General features: G+C 45.5%; 1 long non-coding RNA gene across 1 annotated transcript; it reads left to right on the forward strand.

The window, feature by feature from the left end:
* Nucleotides 1-1861: 1861 nt before the first annotated feature.
* On the forward strand, nt 1862-19454 carry LOC126503815 (uncharacterized). The gene is made up of 3 exons (XR_007592407.1): nt 1862-2758; nt 15938-16071; nt 18616-19454. It is a non-coding gene; the product is annotated as an uncharacterized lncRNA (long non-coding RNA).
* Nucleotides 19455-22803: the final 3349 nt, after the last annotated feature.

Below are 22803 nucleotides of genomic sequence, written 5' to 3' on the forward strand. Positions count from 1 at the left end.
AAAAAAAAAAAACCTGCACAAAACTTCTCCATATTCAAAGCACCTTCTCGACAGCCCCCCCTCCAAGTAGATACCCCGCCCCCTCATCCACTTTTATTTTAGGAGACATAGCATTTAAGTCTAAAGTCAAAGCTACCATTTTAACATTTACTCAGAATCTTGGCATTATTTCCTGGCTATTTCCCACCAATACATGACGTACACTTCACTCAATAACTTTTTTTCTGGTTAATATAACTTTTTATTACAGAGCTTTTAAATTTTACTCCTCTCTCTTGTAGTTTGGATCTTAAATGTCCCCCCAAAGACCATGAGTTAAAGGTTTGGTCCTCACCCACTATGGGAAGATCGTAAGGGAACCTGCCTTGTGGAAAGTAAGTTAGGTCATTGAGGGAGTGTCTTTAAAGGGGATAGTGACCTCAGCCCCTTTATGTCTCTCCTTTCCCATCCCTACTGCTAGGATGGGAGCAGCTTTTCTCTATGACGTGACCACCTTGATGCCTCTCCATGGGCCTAAAGCCACCTGCCCAACACTAACAGACACATCTGGCTTATCCAGTAGAGCCCTCCCCCCCCATCCTCTTCACACTGTTCTGTGTGGTCATTTCTCCAAAGAGATGGAGAACCGCCACACTCCACCAGTGATGATCAGCCCTGCATGGCGTCTGCCCCAGCAGTACAGTACTTGAGATGCTCATCTTGTCGGAACAGGGTTGACGTCACTGAGAAGAGCTTGTTGCCCGGTGTGCATAGAAACCAGTGCTTTGAGCCTGGGTTTTACAACAAGGAAAAGGCTTTCTTGTACAGCCGACTGGCAAGAGCTATAAACTCAGATCTGATTCTCCAATCTGTTAGAAGTCAGAGAGGGGAGCTCGCCAGAGGTAAAAAGAGGTATACTGCTTGTTGGTTGGACGACAAGCTCAAGGCAAGCTGGTGAATATTATTTCAAGGTGTGTTACTTTTGTTTTTGCTGTGGAACGTTGGTCTAATGATATAAAGATATGTTGCTTTTGTTTATGCTGCATTTGTTTAACTCTCTGAAGCTGTGTTACTGTGCCTGTCTAAAATACCTGACAGTCTAATAAAGAGCTGAATGGCCAGTAGTGAGGTAGGAGCAGGAATAGGTAGGGGCTGGCAGGCAGAGAGTATAAACAAAAGGGGAAATGAGGAAGAGGAGGAACAATGAGAGAACAAGGGGAGGAGGACGTCACAGGGCCAGCCACCCAGTCAGCCGTGGAGTATGAGTGAAAGTAAGATATACAGAGGTAAGAAGAGGAAAAAGCCCAGAGGCAAAAGGTAGTGGGGATAATTTAAGAAAAGCTGGCAATAAACAAGCTGAGCTAAGGCTGGGCATTCATAACTAAGAATAAGAATCTGTCCCTGTAAGTGTGATTTACTTGGGAGCTGGGAGACACCCCCACAAAAGTCAAAAGAGTAAGACATAACACAACAAAAGACCCATCCTTGGTAGGGGAGGTCCTTCTGTCTATGTGTTGCTTTTATTGGTTAATGAATAAAGAAACTGCTTTGAACCTAATAGCAAGGCAGAACTTAGCCAGGTGGGAAAAACTAAACTGAATGCTGGGAGAAAGAAGATGGAGTCAGTGAGAAGCCATGTAGCCCCTGCCTGAGACAGATGCTGGAACTTTACCCAGTAAGCCACAGCCTCGTGGCAATACACAGATTAATGGAGAGGGGTTAATTTAAGATACGAGTTATCCAGAAATATGCTTACACTAGTGGCCAAACAGTATTACAAATAATATAGTTTCTGTATGATTATTTCAGGGCTGAGCAGCCAGAACAAGTAAGTGGCCTCCTACAACACATTTTTTTTTTCTTTCTTTTTTTTTTTTTTTTTTGTAGGGTGTGTGTGAAGCTAAGCTCTCTGCACCAGGGGCTTTTGAGTTCATAAAAATCATTGCTCAGACAACCTGAGTTCTCATGGCCATTCCTAAAGAGCTGGCCTCAAACTATACACACAGTTAGCAAAAAAGCCTGGCCGGCTTTGCCTGGGAAACCACTTAAAGTTAAGGAATTTATGTCCACGTGTGTCCAGGCCTCATCTGCTTTCACTCACGGTCCTGCAGTGGAGGCTGTCATCTCTTCACCGGCAGCTGGGCAGCACAGGGTGGGGTAGGGGCTACTGTTTCTGCCTGCCTGCCTGCCTCCAGCCTTCCTCTCTTCCCGCCTTCGAGCCCTTTCATGATTAATTCTTTAAATCCGATCCTTTCACTGAGGAATGAGCTAGCGTGGGTTTCTTTGTCCTCAAAGGGTCGGCATTAGGCTGTGAGGACCTTCAAACAGAATTCTATCCTCCTTTAAAGATGAAAAAAAAATCGATTCCCCTTTTATAAATTATGAAGATATTTAGCTAATTACGTTGAAGATATACATTATTAGGATTATCCGCAGGATGGCAGTGGCAGATGGATGTCTGTGGGGTAAAGGGAGGGTTATTCTCATAGCCTCTTCGTTGCTCTAAGTGCACTAGGAAAGTAGGATTTCTTCAGGGCTTTACATGTTTTAGAACTGTATGTACGTGAGGGAAAGGAACCCTCTTCTTAATCCTCCCCAGTGTGCTTCTCCAGGACTCACAAAGGTGTTGTTGCTTAGGCAGTTACACTGTGATTCCTTTGTCTAACAGAGATCAAAAGCTACGTGGCCACAGCAAAAGAAAAAAAAAAAAACAACCTCACTCCACTGACTACTTTGAGGCGAGCATCCACAGAGCATGGGAAATCCAGTTCCCTAGCTGGTAAGACGGCTGGGTAGGTAAAGGTGCTTGCCACCACTGAGTCTGACAACCCGGGTTGGATCTGCAGGTCCTGCACGGCTCAAACACTATGGCAGGGAATGCGTGGTGGCAGGGGCTGTTCTAGCTGAGGCTCTGAGAGCTCCAGGCGGCTGGTGACATTGTGTTTGTGCGCAGAGGGCTGAGAGAGGTAACTCTGGTGCTCAGCTCGACTTTTCCTTTTCCTGGTTTCATTTCGTCCAGGACCCAAGCCTGTGGGATAGCGCCATCCATATTCAGAATGAATCCTCTTCTTTAGTTAGCCCTGCCCCCACCCCTAATTCGATCATGAATACACCCAGACTTGTGTCTTCTGGTTGGTTCTAAATCCAGTGAAGTGGAGGACGGAAAGGAATCATCACAGGTCACTCGCTGTCTCCTCTATAATTCAGGGAAATTTCCCTGAAAATTCAAGCCACACCATTGACAAAACGCAAGTGTGTAGGAGCCATGCCCAGTGTAAGAGGAACTGGCCCGAAGCTGCTTTGCCTAATCCTTCATTTTGTCAATAATCATTCTGCTACAATGCCAAATGGACAGAGAGCTGTTTTCTTGGGATTTCATGTAGGAGTGATGGTCATATCAAACTCAGATTACTTCTGTGTAACCTTTCTTCTTTGATGGCTGCTTTTTTTCTTTAAAAAAAAGATTTAGTTTACATGTATGCGTGTTTTACCTGTGTATATCTTTATACCACAAGCATACATTGCCACAAGAGGCTGGCCAGAAGGTGGTGTTGGATCCCTTAGAATTGGAGTTACAGGTAGTCGTGAGCTGTCATGTGGGTGTTGAGCACCAAATGTGTCCTCTCCAGGAGCGACCCGTGCCCTCACCTGTTGAGTTATCTCTCTCCAGCCCCTTTCTTTTCTTTTTCGGTTGGCTGAGTTGGGATGAAGTTCAGCCAGGCGAATGGTCTACACCTCCAGTATAATTGTTGTTCTTAAATGTCTTCCAGTGTTGAAATTTTGGAACCTAGATATTTGGGCTTCTTTCTCTTGCCTTCCCAGCCACCCCCTGACCACACCCACCACTCAAGGATTCGCAGGATGCCTAGGGTCCTACAGAAAAGCTAAAACTTACTGGGTACAACATCCAATTTCAGTCATGATGGAAAATCGACTTTCCATAATCTCACACTTGTAATGTATGCGGAAATGACTTGCAGGCATGAGACAACATGCCATCACATGTAACGATCCGCGAAGAAAGGAATCTATACACAGTGAGCTTTACAGTTAGACCTGCAGACAACGTCAGTATCAAGGAAAAGAAGTTGCCTCTGGCACACCGCAAATAGAAGCACAGAGACGTCGAGCCCAAGGAGAATGCGATGGTTTTCTAGGCAGAGAAGGGCGGACCCCAGTTCAGAAACGCCAAGGCTGCCTGGAATCTTCAGGATGGGATGCCTGAGAGGAAAAAGGCCCCAAGTTATGAGGCGAGGTCTCCTTGAGTCACTGACTGGGAACTAAACTGCGCCGTGTTCAGGGTGAGACGCCAGGAGGGCTGATAGAGATTAATTAGTGCCAAAGCGGGAGATGAGTGATGAACCTGTAATGATTCTTGCTCTGTCCCGCCAGCCAGCTCCCAAAGAATGACATCTTGTGAATTAGGAAAGCTCAGCCTACAGCTTAGGATTGTTCCTAACTAGCTCCTAGAACTTGAGCCATTTATGTTAATCTACATTTTATCATATGGCATGACCTCTCTTCCATCTTGCACCTCCTGTGTCATCTCTGTGTCCGACAGGTGTCTCCCACATACCTAGATTCCTCCTCCTCTTCCTCCTTTCTTTCCCCAGAAATCCAGCCTTTACCTCCTGCCTAGCTATTGGCAGTTCAGTTTTTATTACACCAATCACAGCAATACACCTTCACACAATGTACAAAATATCCCACAACAAAATATCCCACATTTCCCAAAATGCCTTTATGTTTTAGAACATAAAGACCTTAAGAGAAAAACCTCAATGAACAGCGATTAGTAGAGTCTGGAAGAGCAGATGTGAGGAGAGGGCCGATGTATCCATATCTGAACTAGGTCACAGTTTGTTGTGAGAACCACTCATGTGTTCATTTTTGTTGAGCTCTTGCTGGCCTGATTTAGAAATTATACTTTATCCCAGGTAGATATGCATAGGAAAATGCAGTGTAGGTAACTCCCAAGGTCCACTGGTGTTGGGAGCTGTAGATCCTGGCCCCTTGGCTTTCTTTGCCTGCAGCTGCTCTGAGCACGAGACCTTGATGGCAGGCTGGTGGTCTGCAGCTGAAAGATCCCGAGAGCTGGGCGTGGCTAAGGATTCCTAGGGAAGCTGCCTCTGAGCACAATAAAGTTTGGCATTCTTGTATCAAGGATGACCCGTGTCCGCGTCTCTCTCTCTGTTTGTCTCTCTCTGTATGTTTTTAAGTCTCCAGCTCAGTTCCCGGCTTGCGTACTGTCTAGTAGTGGTAAGGGGACTACAGGACAGGCTCGGGACCTTGCGGCTTTTATACACTGGGTTCTTGAAATGTATCCCCTTACAGGTAAAGGGGGAGGAGCTACTGTAGAAAATACTTGTCAGTATCTGTCATACATAATTGAGTACGTGAACTAACTGACTTTGTGTACATTAGGAAATTAAAGTCAAAACTGTTGCCTTCCCCATTCTGCAGGACTGCACCACAGCAGAGTTGCCCTTAATAGCTCTTATCCAGGTTCCCATATTCATTGGTTTTTCTAGAGATTGCCAACTATTATTCTACATGTAACTATGAACTGGATGCTGTTTGTTTGTCTTCCCCGATGGGGTGTTACACACGTTGACATTATAAGAATTTCCAGAAAAGGAATGGAGGGCAGAAGACAAGACTCTTTAAATATTGTGATGGTTGATGTTGTTGTCAGTTTGAAGGGATGTGGGATAAGCAGAGGAACAACCCCTTAAGTATGTCTGTGAGGAAGTTTCTAGATTGAGTTAATTGAAGTAGTCAGAATCACCCTAAATTTGAGTGGCACCACTCCAGTCCTGGACTGAGTAAGAAGGAGAAAGTGTCTCCACCGGGCTGGAGAAGACATGCTGCTCTCACAGAGGACCTGAGTTCAGATCCTAACACTGGAATCAGGCTGCTCACAACAACCTGCAACTCTAGCTGCAAGGGATCCAGAGCTTCTGGCCTCGACAAGCAACTGTACATATGGACGCATGCACACATACACACACTCATACACACACCACCTGTACTATGGGATGGTACACGAGCCGTGGAAGGGGCTGGAGATTTAAACACATATACACACAGAGACAGAGACAAGGGGACACAGGTCACCCTTGAAACAAGAATGCCAACTTTATTGTGCTCCAGGGAAGCTTACAATAAGGATCCTTAACTGATAGCCACCCCCCAGCTCTTGGGATTTTCAGCTGTAAAACCCCACCAGAAGCCACTCCTCTGCCATGGAACTCACGAGGGCCTCGTGCTCAGAGCAGCTGCAGGCACAGGAAAACAAGTTTTGTTCAGTTTACTCCGGCAGGCAAAGAAAGTCAAGGGGTCAGGGTTCTGCAGCCCCCAACACACACATACACACCTCTTATATACAATTCAAAGTAAACTGAATCTCTTTAAAAAGAGGAGAGACAGAGACTCTGATTTCTGACTGTAGACACGATGTTAGCCGACCTGACCGGAGTTCCTGCTTGAACGCGGAGGGAGCGGCAACTTTTTCTTCCTTCACTTGCTTATGTCAAGGATATCAGCTTGGCAACATTTAAGGCAGTTCGTGCAAATACTGCCTTTTAAGCGTCTGGGATCTACTTCTCAACCCTGCATGTGCCAGTGTCAATGAGACTCATAGGATGAGTCCGTCTTCCTGTGGGAGATAAGGGAGCTGGCCTTTCACAGTCCTGCAGGGCTTGCAACAGTGCCTTCCTGTAACGCCTGTGATGTTGCAACATAGTTGCTGTTGCTTAAAGAGCCTCCACACCGATTGCCAGGCGCTATGGTAAGTTCTTGGCTTTCAGTTCACTTACTCCTCGTTACAGCCTTTCAAGTATTATGTTATTTCCCACTCTCATAGGGTAGAAGACCCAGGCTTGGAGTTAAGTTACTTGTTTGAGTCACATATTGAAAACTATACAAGTAGGACTCCACCCTAAACCTGTGGGACACCTCAGCCCATGGACTCATGGGAGTTTCTTTTCCAACATACTTATCAATTGCGTCTCATTTTTTTATTTGAATTTCTTGAAAGTACTGTACATGTTAATTAAATAAAAATGTAAAAGAAGCCAGACGGTGGTGGCACACGCCTTTAATCCCTGCAGAGGCAGGTGGATCTCTGGGAGTTCGAGGCCATCCTAGTCTACAAGAGCTAGTTCCGGGACAGGCACCAAAGCTACAGAGAAACCCTGTCTCGAAAAACCACAAAAAAAAAAAAAAAAAAGAAAAGAAAACAAAAACTGAAGTTTAATTCTTACGTTATAAAAGAAAAAGAAAAATGGGGCTGGAGAGACTGCTCGTTAGGTAAGAGCACTTATTGCTCTTCTAGAGACCTGAGTTTAGTTCCCAGCACCCAAGTCAAGGCAGCTCACAATTGCTTATAACTCCAGCTCCAGGAGATCCATTGCCTCTGGCCTCATCAGGCATTTGAATTCATCTGTATGTACCCACATAAACACCCCATGTAATCTAAAATAATAAAAATAGTTTTTAAAATCAAATGATCAAATCCATCCCTACATTCCCCATGCCCGCCCACCATTATTTCCTCCCAACTTAATTTGCTTTAAAAAAAAAAAAACCAAAGTCACTGAATGCACTTGTATGTGCTCGTCTGTCTGTGCATGGGTATAGGGCCATTTACTGAGGCATGGGTAGTTGCTTAGGGGGTCACATCCATTCCAATAGTTCCTCAGCGGAGTGGAACGTCGTGACTCCCTCCCCCATTTGTACACAGATCTTGTCTGGCTTGGTTTGGGTCGATCCTCTGCACATCGTCATCACTGCTGTGAGCTCAGGCCACCGCCATCCCGTGTCCCCCAGACACTCTCTCACTGTGGTCACCAACTACCTCTGCAGTCACAAACGTCCCTGGCTCTTACAGTCTTGCCACCCACCCTTCCACAATGTCCCCCGAGCCCGTGGGGGGAGGGGAGGGATACAGATATCTCGTTTAGGTTTGATCACTTTCATTCTGTATATTTTTATTAATATCACCAAATGCCTTCCCCCTTGTTATCCGTGGTTGTTCTGGCATAAATGTGAGAAGATCCAGTCTGTATAAGAGCTTTCCTGGAGGGTTTCTGAATTGTGCGGTTTGGACAGGATGACGAATTTAAGGCTGTGCCTTCCTAGATTATATGATGCCATAAACTCGTAACTTCATAGATGAAAATTGCTCTCTACACTTAAATGCCTTTTCATAGTTTTCTCTCGCAGTTTGGGACCTTAACAACTTTAACTTATCACCCATAGTGAGCAGTCATCACCGTAGGCAACCACCTATGAAGGAGGCTGAAAATGCAACTTCTGCCCCAGCTGGGGATGGCGCATCCATCCTGGGTAGGGTCTTACCTGGCAATTTTACTTTAGCCTCTTCCATGGTGCATCCCAATGCTCCAGAGGCCTTGGATTCAAGGCCATTTGGTCTTCACTATCAACCCATCCTCCAAATTGCCTAAATCTGAGACATGCTGGCTGACCTCTGTCGTCACAATGCAGCCACAGTTGGAGATGAAACCTTTTTGCTGCAATTACATTGGGCTCCTAGACAACGTGGGTAAAGCATCCTCCAGAAGGGCTCAGGGAAGATAAGTGCATGCCAAGCTGGGTCAGTGCAGACCTCAGCTCTTTAATCTCAGTCTGTTCCCAGGGACGGTGTATTTATTAGAGCCCCATAACCATTACTCTTATTTTTGTGGATTACAGAGCAGGTACTTCCTATCGTAGCTACTGCAGCATGGGATGGGATCATGAGTCTTTCCTTGTTCCGGCTGTTGGCACTCTTTTTTTTTTTTTTCTTTTCTGCTGTAATCTTTTGATTTTTGATAGGGATATCCTAACAGTCAGTATGCTCATATTTTCCAATGGAAGTCAACGGAAGTCAGGTTTGCTCATTTGGGGAGTCAAGTGCTCCCCAAATACGGGTTGAACTGCCATACTTGTTTACTTCTGCAGAATTCAGCTATAGTTCAACTTTAGGCACAGCCAAGATTCTGGCTCATTCTTTGGTCACTCTGTGACTGGACCATTTTGAGACCCCTGGCTGCCCTTCCCAATTCATCTGCAAGGGTCGCCTTGCCAAAACTCTGTGGCCTGCTTTAAGGATTTTTTTTCTCCTCTCAATTTCCCTAAGCTTGTTGCTAACCTATCATTTGATAGGTTTCACCGATTCTCTTCAACCTGAAGATGGTCATTTTTAAAGCTGTGACTTAGAGGAAGATTTTTGGACATCCCGTTTGATATGGAAGATTCAGGCTTGGCACTTGCAGTCTGTTTCTCATCAAACCCCCTTCCCCCCCAATCTATTTCCCATTCCCTCGGTGGCCTTCTCAGCTGACATCATCTTTGGGCCGGGTGCCTTGAGAAACGGGAGAGGCCGGGTGTGACCGCAGGGAGCAAGCACCCCTCAGACACATTGAGTTGCAGAGTAACCGAATCGCAAGACTGGATGTGAACCAAAAGATTGGTTAGTTCCATATCCCTCCCGACGCAAGAATTTGCTCTCTCAATATCCAGTCCCATCCTCTGCTAGAATTCTTCCAAGCAGAGAGCTCATTAGTTGGCTGGGCAAACTGTTCTGTGTTTCAAGTTCTAATTGCTGGAGTCATTCATCAAGCTGAACGCTGCTGTTTTTCCCGTTCATTCTAGATCTACCCTTGGGAGTGATGCAAGCTAAACAAACTGATTTCTTAATAAGACCACAGTAATTGCTGTTGTGTGCCAAGTTCTCACTCGGGTCTCTATCAACTTTCTTACTCTTAGCAATGGGCACCAACTCTGCCTAGCTATTTTTGTAAGTTATTTTGGCCAAATAAGAACTACCGAAACTTGGTGCCTTAAAGAAACACTCATTACTTCACAGTTGCTCTAGGCCAGGAATCCAGAAGCCACTTACTAGACGGTTCTGGACCACAGACAGCTTCCCTTCTGGTTTCAGCCAAAATGTCATCCTGTTGCAGTCATCAGAAAGCTTGACCCAGGGTGTGGGTCCACTTTGGAGCGCTCCAACATTGCTGATGACAATAGGTTCCTGTGTCTTTCCGGCCATTGGCCAGAGCCATCCTTTTTTTTTCCTATTAAAAAAATGTCTCCACTATGGCAACTGGCCTGTTATAAGCTGTAAGAAGGAGAGGAGGGGCAGTCCTTTTATGACTTAATCTATGAACTCCCTAACAAGGTTTCTTTTCTTTTCTTTTCCTTTCTTTTCCTTCTTTCTTTCTTTCTTTCTTTCTTTCTTTCTTTCTTTCTTTCTCTTTCTTTCTTTCTTCCTTTCTTTCTCTTCTTTCTTCCTTCCTTCTTTCTCTCTCTCTTCTTCTTCTNATAAGCTGTAAGAAGGAGAGGAGGGGCAGTCCTTTTATGACTTAATCTATGAACTCCCTAACAAGGTGTTGTTTCTTTTCTTTCTTTCTTTCTTTTTTCTTTCTTCCTTCCTTCCTCTCTTTCTCTTTCTCTTTCTTTCTCTCTCTTTCTTTCTTCCTTCCTTTCTTTCTCTTCTTTCTTCCTTCCTTCTTTCTCTCTCTCTTCTTCTTCTTCTTTCTTTCTTTCTTTCTTTCTTTCTTTCTTTCTTTCTTTCTTGTGTTGAAGATTGAACTCAGGGCCTCATGCCTTGCTAAGCAGAGTTACCACTTCTACCACTGAGTTACTACACAGTGTACCTCTTGCATTTAGTTTATCGTAATCATAAAGTTTCTGGGCCAGAGACACAGTGATTATTTGATTATAGACTATCTTAGGAACTCTTCCTTGTGTGCCATTGACCCCCTAGGAATGGCATGGGGTGAGACTGGCTGATCTTATGCAGGTGGAGGAGAGGATCTGTTCTACCTGACAGGAATTCCAAAGTTGCTAATCCAGACTCCATATTCCAGCTGGATCCTTTGTTCCAGTTCCCATCACAGAAAAGGAGGCAGGACCTAGAATATAAAATAATCTCTAGGGGAAATAGGAAGTGCTTTGTCTAGGATATAGGCATGTGGCTTTGGGGAAGGTAAGAACGATTTTACTTTCCTTTGACTAAATGATCAATGGCTACCCCAAAGGATGTGTTTATTGGTACATAAGGAGCAAGTTGTTTTCTATATTGTAGCCAAGAATGACCCTGAACTTCCTATCTTCCTGTCCCCACCTCCCAAGTGCTGGGATCACAGGCTTGCACTACAATGTCCGGTTTGATGCAGGGCTGGGATCGAACCCAGGGATTCATGAGGCAAGCACTCTACCCACCAAACTGCAACCCAACCTGATACTCTGCGTTTAGAGGGCGTGTCGGTTTCCACTGCTCAGAAAGCTCTGCTTTGTAGAAACATGGAGATAGTCACACTGTTTTTCAGTGCCCACTACTGTCCTTTCTTCTTCTTTCTGTTTATTAGAAGTAAGTCACTAAGTCCGGCCCACATTCACGGCAAGATGAGTCGTTCCACTGCTTGAAGACCAAAGAAACTAAAACATAAAAAAAGTGGATGTTTTCAAACCATCACATTCTACCCCCTTGCAGTTTGAATATATATGAAATATATAAATATATGTACTCCTCCAGGTTCCTATAAATGACACCATACTACAATGTCATCTTAACTTACAGAATTGCCATCTGAATGAAGTCCAGGTGACTGTTTTGTGTGTGTGTGTGTGGGGGGGGGTAGTTCCTTAAATACACTTCTAATTAAAGATCCATCGACTAGAGTCCAAGATGTCTCCCCCCCCACCCCACACAGTGAGACAGGCCTGGGCTTGCCAAAATAGATAGTTCTGTACCCCAAACAGGGAAATAGGAAGCTGGTCTTTAGCGACGTTGAGTTCCAACTGGCAAGCATTAGAACTTCTCAGTCCAATTGGGAAATGTCAGAAGTAGACTAGGGCTCATAGCAAACTATTTCTCCATGACCCTTGCCTCTGTCTTAGGGTTCTTCGTGCCTGCCTTTTTAGCCACCCTCCTGAACCTGGGCTCAGTGGGTCACATTGTAGTGAGTGCAAACTCAGAACAAGCACAGCCAAGACCTCACAGAGCAGAGAACGGTTTCTTACTGGCAGCAGGCAAGAAACATGGGGTATGTCTAGTTCTGCCTTTCTGGAACAAAGGCAGTTTAGAGCAGGAAATCTGTAGGTATTCACACACGGTTCGGTCCGTTCCTAAGCATGCTTCGTTTAAGGTCACACTTGAAAAGACTGTAGAAGTGTTTTGCTATGCGTATCTCGTGGAACACGCATTCCAAGGATTAAAAGGATGGCTTGGAAGGCCCTGGGCGTTGCACCACAAATGGAGAAACTGCACAATGATGGTAAATCCTGGCTTGACACAGAGGTGGGCGAGGAATGGCTTTCAAAGCGTCTAAAAATAGCCCAGGATAATTTGTCCGTGGTCCACAACAGTTTAACTCCCTGTACTCCCAAAGTTCAGTCCTTTGGCCTTGTAGAATCTTCAACAAGGGTTCAGTTTTCTTTCTTTCTTTCTCTCTCTCTCTCTCTCTCTCTCTCTCTCTCTCTCTCTCTCTCTCTCTCTCTCCTGGGAACTTCAGTTTACAGTAGTTACAAATACCAAGTGCCCATCACCTCACAGCTTGAGAGTTGGGAATCTTACGGCAGGTGATGGAGGCAGTTCTGGCTTGGGCTCTCTCTGAAGTTACAGCAAAGATGTTTTTTGGAAACACTAATAGAAACTCCAGCCTCACAGATGGAATTCAGGGGATTGGTCACGAGGAGTCTGGAGCTCACAGTGAGGAAGCCCTGCCCCTTAATGCCACGGGGCACTCCTGGGCCTAGGTCTGTGGTTAGAATCAGGAGCCAACAGATTATTTCTGGCATGGTGAGTGAATGGCCAAGTCTGTGAGTAGCAGAACATTAGGACTGGGGCTGGGAAGGAATAGGCTCCCAACAACAGCTCAGTAGCTGTTTGGGGTTAATCTACCACATGCTACAGCATTCAAATTCTTCATCAGTTACCGACTTTTCTGGTCACATGCGGGTTCTTGGAAGTCCCTCTGTGTGGTATTTAATGGCTCCAACATCATCTGTCTAGTTAAGGGAACAGGAGGGCCATTAAATACCTAGAAACTCTGCCCAAGGCTCTTGTTTGTGGGACAAATCAAGCAAAAGGACATGGTCACAGCAAGAACTTGGGAGGAAACTGAGAGTGGTCATAGAGTCGTGACTACGTAAGTTTTATCCTTTTCTAGTGCTAGGGCCCCAGGATGTGGACGTGTGTTCCCACTTGTTCAGCACAATTCACATCACTTGCTGTGAGGGTTGCCGATATACAGATATTATTCCTCGCGTACAGAGATGTTTTCTATTCAGAGATTCCCTGGACCAACCGTAAGGCCCGAATATGCATGACCTCACTCCTCTCCAAGACAATTTCTGGGAACCTCCACCAAGACTGCTAGCTTCAATTACAACGGGAGAACCTAATGCCCTGCATCCTTGGCATCTAGACTTTAACCTTATCAGTTGGAATCCAGTCAGGTGCCATTGGGAGCCACATTGTAACTTCATGTAAGTTTCCTTAGCAGTCCTTAAAGGATAAAAGCTTTAAAACCCACCAAAATTGTTTCTAAGGCTTTTTTCAAAGCAATAAAGTAGGACTCACTCTTTGAGAAGCCCACACCCATGCTCTAGGGTATAGCTTCTCTTTTTCTTAAGCCTCCTGTTTAGAATCTATACAAAGGGCCTTGTGAGTAGTTCACTGGTTCAGAGCGCTGTCCGCTCTTCCACAGGATCTGGGTTTAATTCCCAGCGTCCACATGGTGGCTCACAACCTAGGGGATCTGATGCCCTCGATTGGCGTTCCCATCCACGGGGCACGTGCGTGACACCTAGACAGAAATGCTAGCCAAGCATCCATACACATAGAATAAACTTAGGATCTCCTAAAACCGATATTAAAGATGTCTTTTTCATGCTCGCCTTCATACTACTTCACCCTCAACTTCCCTTTTGCATGAAAGTCAAGGCTCTGGCTTGAGTCTCTGAGGTTCCTAAAAGATGAAGAGAAGCCCTCGGGCTGCTAAGGGCGGCAGCCTCAAGCTCCTGTCCCAACAAAGCTGATGCCTTTGGATGTGCTAGGTCTCAATCGGAAGGTGTCCGTTATCCCCAGCGGCAACCTCGGTCACACCATGCCCTGTTTTCTGCATGCACGCGTGCTTTCTCCCCTCCAGGCCTCCTCCAGTTTCCTAGCGATTCTCCATTCACATCAGATGACCTCTCTTAAGAGTTTTAATGGTGTCCTGTTTGTTAGTAAGCTATACTTCTCCACCAAAACAACAGTTTCTTTAGGAGGATCTGTTGCCCACTATGCATAGCGTGTAGCCCAATGATTGGGTAACGTGTTGGCTAGTTTTGTTGTTTGCTTTTGGTTTGCTTTTGTTTTGTTGTTGTTGTTGTTGTTGTTCTGACACAACTCAACTTGACACAAGCTGGAGTTATCTGAAAGGAGAAACCCTCAGTTGAGAAAATGCCTCCTTAAGATCCGGTTGTAGAACATTTTCTTAGTGATCCACGGGGGAGAGCCCAGCCTATTGTGGGTGGTGCCATCCCTGAGCTGGTGGTCCTGGGTTCTGTAAGAAAGCGGTCTGAAGAAGCCATGTTGAGCAAACCAGTAAGCAGCTCCTCTCCATGGCCTCTGAATCAGTTCTTGCCTCCAGGTTCCAGCACTGCTTGAGTCCCTATCCTGACTTCCTTCAGTGATGGGCTTTGGTATGGAAGTGTAAGCCCAACAATCCCTTCCTCCCCAACTTACTTTTGATCATGGTCTTACGTCACAGTAATAGTCACTAACGAGGACAGAAACTGGCACCAGAATTGGGGATTGCTGTGGTAGACCTGATCATGTTGTTAGGGGGAAGATTGTAGAACTTTGGAACTTTGGGCTAGAAAAGCCATTGGGTGTTCAAAGCTTGGGGGGTTGATTAGGGGAGCTGGAAAAATAAGAGCATTGAGTGTCATGGTCTGGTGTCAGCCCGGATCAAAAGGCATACATTGGGGGCCGGGCTTGTGAAGTTCTAGAAGGAAGTTTGAGACTCCCTTAAAGACTACCATGGCTGTCGCATATTTTGCGTTAAGAATCCGTGAGTTCTAGTTATCTGGTGCTGAAGAATCAGCCATAATTAACAAGCAACCAGAACTGATAAACTAAAACCTTTGCTCTCCTGGGACACTAGATGTAGGTCAGCAGGAGCTAAGAAATTAGCGGCGGTTAAAAAGAGACCCACACCACTGAGATAGAATCTTCTGGGAGGTGTTTCCTCTGAGACCACACTCAGAAGCTGTGCTCCAGAGGTGGCCAAGGTTGCACTTGTACTGATAGCTGAACTTGGTAGTGCAAGAGCCACCAAGCTGGAACTGGTTTGAAGGCACGGAGGGATCTTAAGGAGCAGCTGAGGCGTGGCACTGTGAGAGGCCAGGACAGGCCAGTAGAGAAGGTACGGTAGGGCCGGGCGATGGTGGTGCATGCCTTTAATCCCAGCACTCAGGAGGCAGAGGCAGGTGGATCTCTGTCAGTTCGAGACCAGCCTGGTCTACAGAACTAGTTCCAGGACAAGGCTCCAAAGCCACAGAGAAACCCTGTCTCAAAAAAAAAAAAAAAAAAAAAGAAAGTATGGTAGGGAAGCCTCAGAACATTTGAAGCCCCAGAATTGAAGGGCTCATGGAGAGAAGCTGAGGCCTGGCACCGTGAAGAAAGCCTAGGAAAGGCTTCTGATGAAAGTGTTGCATGGCCTTTCTTCACAGCAACAGTAACCCTGACAAGAACAGCAGATAATGCCAGCCTTTTGACAAGAAATATTGAATTAATGCATAGTTAGGCATCTTTTACATAACTGGCATAAAGAGATTATTCCTTAGGGAATATGACACCTTTCTGGGTTTTCATGAGGGTTAAATTCATCGCTGTGAGGAAAACATGGTACCCTCTTGACCGAGTTTTCTTTCCTGTCCACTCTCTGCCCCCATGAAGCTTGATGGTGGTAAGATTTCTCTGTGAAGACATTCTCAGATCTCTGAAGACCTGGGGACAATCCTTAGAGCAATGATGCCACCTGGATTTCTGGATTCATTCACAAGAATCAAGACACGAGATTTATGCCGGAGGTAAGTTTAGAAGTAACAGATGTAACTAGCACTGGGCGGCAGACGCAGGTGAGTCCAGATGATCCCACTTCAAGATCCTGAATTTGGTTAAATCATCAAAGACTCCGTGTGAAGCTCTGCGCTTGTGTTACAGGGTTCAATTTGGTCAACAACCACGGAGAGATGTATTGTGGACCTCCTTACTTAGGGGGGCGCTGTGGCTTAGCAAGCAAGGTTCGAAGCAGCTCTGTCTGACTGGTTCTGAAATTTTTCTGGGGTGAGGCAGGGGGACTCTTTGTTTCATAATCCAAGCTGTCCCAAGGTTGCGCCTTGGTACTTTCTTGCCACAGCTTCTTAACTCTCAGTGTGACATTTAGCTCGGAGGGGTACACTTGGTTCTTCTGTGAAGTCTCCCTATCCCATAATCCTTAAAGCGCTCCTACCTTCCCTTCCCACATGACTTCACATTGTGTATGGATCTCTGGAGCATGTTTTTGCACACCACCTTGACTCACAAGGGTTATTGTTTCCCCCGGCACTCAAGGTGTCTGTCCCGGGGCTGTCTTTCAACAGTTGGGACCTGCTGGGGCAATGAAACTAATTTCTCTTTTCCTTCTAAAAGAAAATGGATTATACTTACTTTATGAAGTCATTTAAAAAGATCACACAAGAATGTCTGTTGGGCTGAACAGGCCAGGTTGACCTGCTAGTACAAGAAACCCCTTAAAACTCTGGGGTTTCATTCCGCTTAGTGCTGTGTGCTCACAGCGAAGTCATGAGCTTCACTCCCCAAAGGGTGGCAATGCAGCCCTTGTCTGGAGTGCATAGCCCGTGTGGACCAGTAAGAGAATTGTCTCTATGAGAAACCAGTTCCTGCAGGATGTGTTTCGGTGCCAACTACACTGAATAATTGAACCTTTTCTAAGTCCCCTGGCTTCATTCTCTGGGTGGGTGACTATATTTGTTTCTTGGAGAAACTTAACAAACAACTTGGCAGCTTAAAGATGACAGGAACAGAGGGCTCCGGAGGTCCGGAATCTAGGGGTAAGATGGTGGCAGGGACTCCAAAGGCTTTCGAGGAGGCTCTGAGCTTTGCTTCTTACAGCTTCTGGTGGCTATGACATCTCTTGACTATTGGCCCCATTGTTCTGAGCTGTCTTATAAGGACATTTGTCAGTGAAGTGTTGAGGCAGATCTGGACAATCCAGGGTGACCTCCTCTCAAGATCCTTAATGACATTCATAAAGCATTTTCTTTGAAACGATGTCATAGCCATAGGTTCTAGGAAATAGAACACAGGTGTATCTTTGGGGACCAGCATTTAACCTACTGCTATGACCGAGTAGGTAGGGAAATTGTTGAATATAACTTAAAATGAGATGGACTTTATACATAACCCTTTTCTCCTGGTAACCAAAGATTTAACTGACATCCAAAAATCAAGTGACACCCTCCCACCAAAGCCCTGTGTGTCACTGGGAAATTTCTCTAGTGACGTGTTAGTTCACATGTGTGCATGTGTGTATGGGATTGATAGCATTTTCTTCCCCCTGGAGGTTGCTTTCAGAATATCGGTGTCACTAGCATACAAGTGTACACTAAATCATAAGTCATATTTTCACATCTGACCAAAAAGGAAAAAAAAAAGGAAATTTTCCATGTAACTGTGGACTAAGGCCTTCTAGGAAATTCTCTGGGGCAGTCTGTACCCAAAACACAGAGTCATTATGAGAGATGTTCCATAAGAAAATCATTATAATTCCTAAGAAGTTTTGCCTATGATTAATTATGTTTTAAAATAAGTTATACTTGCCTTTGTGCTTTGGGGAGGAATTAAATGTAATTGAGTATCCGGGAAGAAAATGTCAGCCTAGTCCTGTCCATTCTTGTTTTGTTCTCCCTGGCTCTTGATAAAAGTTAATGAGGGACACGCTTTTCCTATTAGCACACGAGCCTACTCTTGGTGGAGAAATACATGGATGCTTGTTGCCCCTCCCTGACGTGTGATGGAGGCCGGGCAGCAAGAAAGAGTGGTAATCTGTTGCCATGGAAATGAGTTAACACAAAGCCTCTGATCTGAACTTTGACGTGAGATTCTTGGGAAAGGGAAGGCAGAGAGATAATACGGCTACACCATCAGGAAGCCAATGTCCTCCGAGAGATAGGGGGTAAAGGGCTGGATAGGTTTTTGTCTGCTTCTCACTTGAATATTCTGAGCCTGTGTTGGTTAAGAGCTAGCAGGCAAGTTTCCCATGAGCTTTTACCTCCGTTTAGTACACTGTGGCCAAGTATGCTATTCAGTAGATTTAGCATCCAAGCTCGGTATTTCTTGGATCACTGTGGCTCCAGTTTTAATCAAAAGACTGAACTTGAAGCATTCTTACCAGCTGCCTTTACTTTCCACAATTAGACTGGCTGCAGCTTCCAACAAGATCTTAGCTTCTTGAATGATCCTAATGGACAGAGCCCTGTGACCAGATCTAGGGTATTGATTTTGACTGTCCTTCCCCCATCGGACTTTAGATCTCACTTGGTTTGATTGGTTATGGTCATTTGTCCTCCTAGACATGACTGATTGACCCAAAGGTGAACATCTGAGGAATACCAGACCAATGAGAGTCCTTTCTCAGAACCTTTCAAATGGGAACAACAACAAGAAGAGGAAGTTGGGGAGGTGACATCATACCGTGGGGATGTTGTCATATGGTTCGTGTCCTCAAAACCCTGATAAGAGATCAAAGCATAAAACAGCAGACAAAAGATGAAAAGAGGGGCTGTTGGAATGGCTCAGTGGGTAAGGGCACTCGCTATCAAGAACAACCCAAGTGCTGTCCCCGAAGCCAGCACAGCAGAGGAAGGGAACTGACTCCTGGATGTTATCCTCGGACATCCACACATACACTGTAGCCTGCGTGCCCCACCCCCATGAATGTTTTCATTATAAAGATCGGAGGATGTGCAGAATCAAGTCCCCAGCTGACTTCCCCCGCAGTTCAGCAGCCCTTTCCCACAGTCGTGAGATCCACCTCCAACAAATTCCCATTGCTGGGCTCCATTGCTGACAAACGGCTTCCGTCCCTGGAATCAAGTCTTAACTGACACGTCCTCTTCCATTTCCTGACTGTGACTAGATCACGCTCAGGCAAGTCCTCTGCTTCCTAGGGTGTACCTAGGGGTTTGGGTGACCTCAAGGAAGAAAGCCACAAAGCCCTTAGGATATCTTGTGTTAGGTGAGGCCATAACTTAGTGGTAAAGTACTTGCCTAGAGTGTGTAAAAACCTGAGGAAAATTCCAGTAACCTCCTCCCACCACACACACACCAGCCTTATTGTCAGGCAGATGCTGGGTATTATAGTGAATGACTATAATCCTAGCATTCAAGACACAGAAGCAGGAAGACCAAGAGTTCAAGTCCAGCCTGGGATACATAGCAATATATTGTGAGCATATTATTGCAAAAACATAGATGGACGTATTTGTGTCTTTCCACAATGTCAGAATTTACTGAATAAAAATAAACTCACAAGCCACATCGCTTTGTCTGTCTGCCGTTTGCCAAATAACTCCAACTTTCACGTGATAGCTGGCCACTGGCCCTCTATCCAAGTTCTTATATCCAATCTTAATTATTAACTCTCAGACCACATATGACACTTCATACAAGTGTGTATTGGGGAGGGATGTTTAGCAAGCTTCCGAGTTTACAAAGGTTCTGGAATTGGGGTTGACATAGGAAGTCTTAGTAGCATCAGGCCCAGAGACTTGTTGGGGCACAGGTGTCCAATGCACGGCTGGTTGGCAGGCCATTTTAAGGATTACTGTGAAGTAGAATGAGAGTCAAAGACAAGAGAAACTGCCATCCAGTTGGTACAGACGCAGGACTCATTCCTGCCACATTTTGTGGTCTTGCGGTACTATATTAGGCTTTCTTTTAGGTTACCAACCAGGTCTCCAATCACGACACAGAGACTTATTATTAGTTATGAATGCTCAGCCTTATTTTATACTTGTCCCACAGCTCTTATAACTTACATTAACCTGTTTCTCTTCATCTACACTTTGCCTCTGAGCCTTTTACCTTTCTTTCATTTTGTATGTCTTACTCCATGTCTGTCTGTCTGTCTGGTAGCTGCCTGGCTGTGCCCGGGAGTCTTTCTCCTCTCTTTCTCCCTTGTTCTCTTCTCTCTCCTCTCTTTTCTTCTCACCTAGCCTAGATTCCTCCACCGACGTATTCTCTCTCTGTTCACCAGCCCCACCTATTGCTTCTCTGCCCAGCTATTGGCTGTTCAGCTTTTTATTAGATCGATCAATCAGATACCTTAGGCAGACAAAGCCACACGTCTTTACCTAGTTAAACAAATACAGCATAAACATATGTAACACACCTTTACATAGTTAAATATTCTGCCACACGTACTTACTATTTTATAATCCCAAGTGAGGGGAGTTTACATCTGGCCTGACTGACAAGCTTGTGTCTGGTGTTTCTCCTATGATTGAATGTATTTGCAAGTATTATTTATTCATTATTTCTCAGTCTGTGCCTCCTTTTGTGCTGGCAGGTGATGGTTGTTTACTTACGTTAGCAAGATATTATCAGTCTTCTTTTTTTAAGAGTCATTTTTATTTCTGTATGCGCGTGTGCGTACACACACACACACACACACACACACACACACACACACACATACACACGTGTCTGAGGAGGCCTGAATAACCGGAGTGTCAGACAGGTTGTCGGGAGCCTCCCAAAATGGATGCTGGAAACGGAACTCAGGTTCTCTCTCCAGGATTAGCGAACACTCCGAACCTCTGAGCCATCACCCCAGCCCTGAGACTATTTCTTTCTTGGAACTTCTACTCGATAATGAGTACTCCAAAGTTAGGCACAGCCTCAAAGCAGAGTTCAGGTTCAGCCTGTTCCCGACTCAATCCCCAGTCTTCCTCCCCTCAAATAAATAACAAAGCAGCCCCCCCCCCAACAACTCGCTGTGAAACATAAAACCGGAGACCAGAGAGTTTGTCAGAAGAATGTTCTGTTCTGATGGCATCAACTGGAGCTCGCTGGACACTGCTTCCTGGGGTTTAGGAGAAACGCCTCTATGTTACCGAATTTGATCTTGCTTTGCTGAAAGCACCTTTGCGGTGTGCAAGTCTTTGGTTGGGGCTGAGCTCTTGCGTCTTCACCTGCAGCTCTTTCTCAGCCGTTGTCACATCTACCCCTCTCGAGAGCCCTGGGAAGTGACGGGCCAAATGAAGGGAACTGGCCGTACCCTTTCAGGATGAACTGTTTCGTGAGAGCTGTTGCCTTGGGTCAGGACATAAACAAGCTGGAGATAGGGCTTCCTCGGCTTGCCAAGTGGTGCAGCAGGTAAAAGTGCCTGCAGACCTGAGTTCGGTCCCTGGGATCCACACAGCGGAAAGAGAGAGCCAGCTTCTGCAAGATGTCCTCTGACCACCACATTTGGGTCTTAGGATGCATGTGCATTCATGGAAACACAAAATTAGTTATCATTAAAAAATTAAAAGAAGATAGGGACTAGAGAGATGACTCAGCAGTTAGGAGCACTTGCGGCTCTTACAAAGGACCCGGGTTCAGATCCCAGCACCCACATGATGGCTTACAACCATGGATAGCTCCACTTCCAGGGGACCCAAAGCTGCCTTCTGGCCTCCAAAACTACCAGGCAAGGCACACACATGCTGCAGTCACACACGCAGGCAAAACCTCTTACACATAAAGTAAATGTCATTTTTTTTTCTTAACCTAAGAAAATGGGATTTCCTCACTCTTAGGACTTTACTTCTACTTTGCCCACAGTAGGTAAAAACCATATAGTTCTGTGATTTTTCTTGTTTCTAGTCTGAGAAAACAGAGTCTAGGAACTGGAAGTTCTGTTGGATTTTCTATGGGGGCTTAATGGAAAACAAGATGATTTAGAAGGTTCTTGGACCTGCTGGCCTAGAGGGGTGCATGGCAAAGGGGGATGGGGTGGATTCAACTAACCAATCACAGAAAGGGGGCGTGGTCAAGTCTTGGCAGTGCTTGTCAAACACCTATTAAAGAAAAAGAACCTTAGTCAGTGGATTTGTACAATCTTTCCTAATACCCGAGACATCTAGAACTCATATCCTGTCTGAAAGAACATCCCAGTACGGTGTGAACGGTACATGAGGTGCCTTGCTGCGCCGAAGTAACCCTCCGGATCGTCGAGGTCTTCTTGACCTGACTCACACTCAGTTAGCAGGCGTCAGTTATGATTAAGCTTCTTCGGGGAAATAATATATTGATCCTAGAGCCTTCAAACACTCTTGTCCTTCTGAAGGCGTTTTCCTCATGCGAATCGGAAGCTGACTTCCCAGCAGCCTCTTGATCGTGATTAACAGGGTCCTGACTCGGAGACAGATAAACTACGGGTGTGCGGACAAGGTCAGGTTTTGACCTTGCCTGGTCATCAGAATGCTGGGGTTATAAATTAGTAAGGTAATAAATAATACTGAGCCTGGGTCGTTAGCAAGACAGCCAGCCAATATTTCAGTAGTAAGGTATGCTGACATAGCGAACTAACTGAGAAGGCGCACTGAACTTCCCAATGAGCATATTCTCAATACAGCAGCTAGCTTGATTCCTTCCTTCCTTCCTTCCTTCCTTCCTTCCTTCCTTCCTTCCTTCCTTCCTCTCTCTCTCTTTCTTTCTCTCTCTCTCCTTTCCCTTCTCTTCCTTCATTTCCTCTCTCTTCTCTCTCTCTTCCC

The sequence above is a fragment of the Alexandromys fortis genome, unplaced genomic scaffold (assembly GCF_014885135.2).
Source record: "Alexandromys fortis isolate MF-2015 unplaced genomic scaffold, M_Fortis_MF-2015_v1.1 scaffold_50, whole genome shotgun sequence".
Lineage (NCBI taxonomy): Eukaryota > Metazoa > Chordata > Mammalia > Rodentia > Cricetidae > Alexandromys > Alexandromys fortis.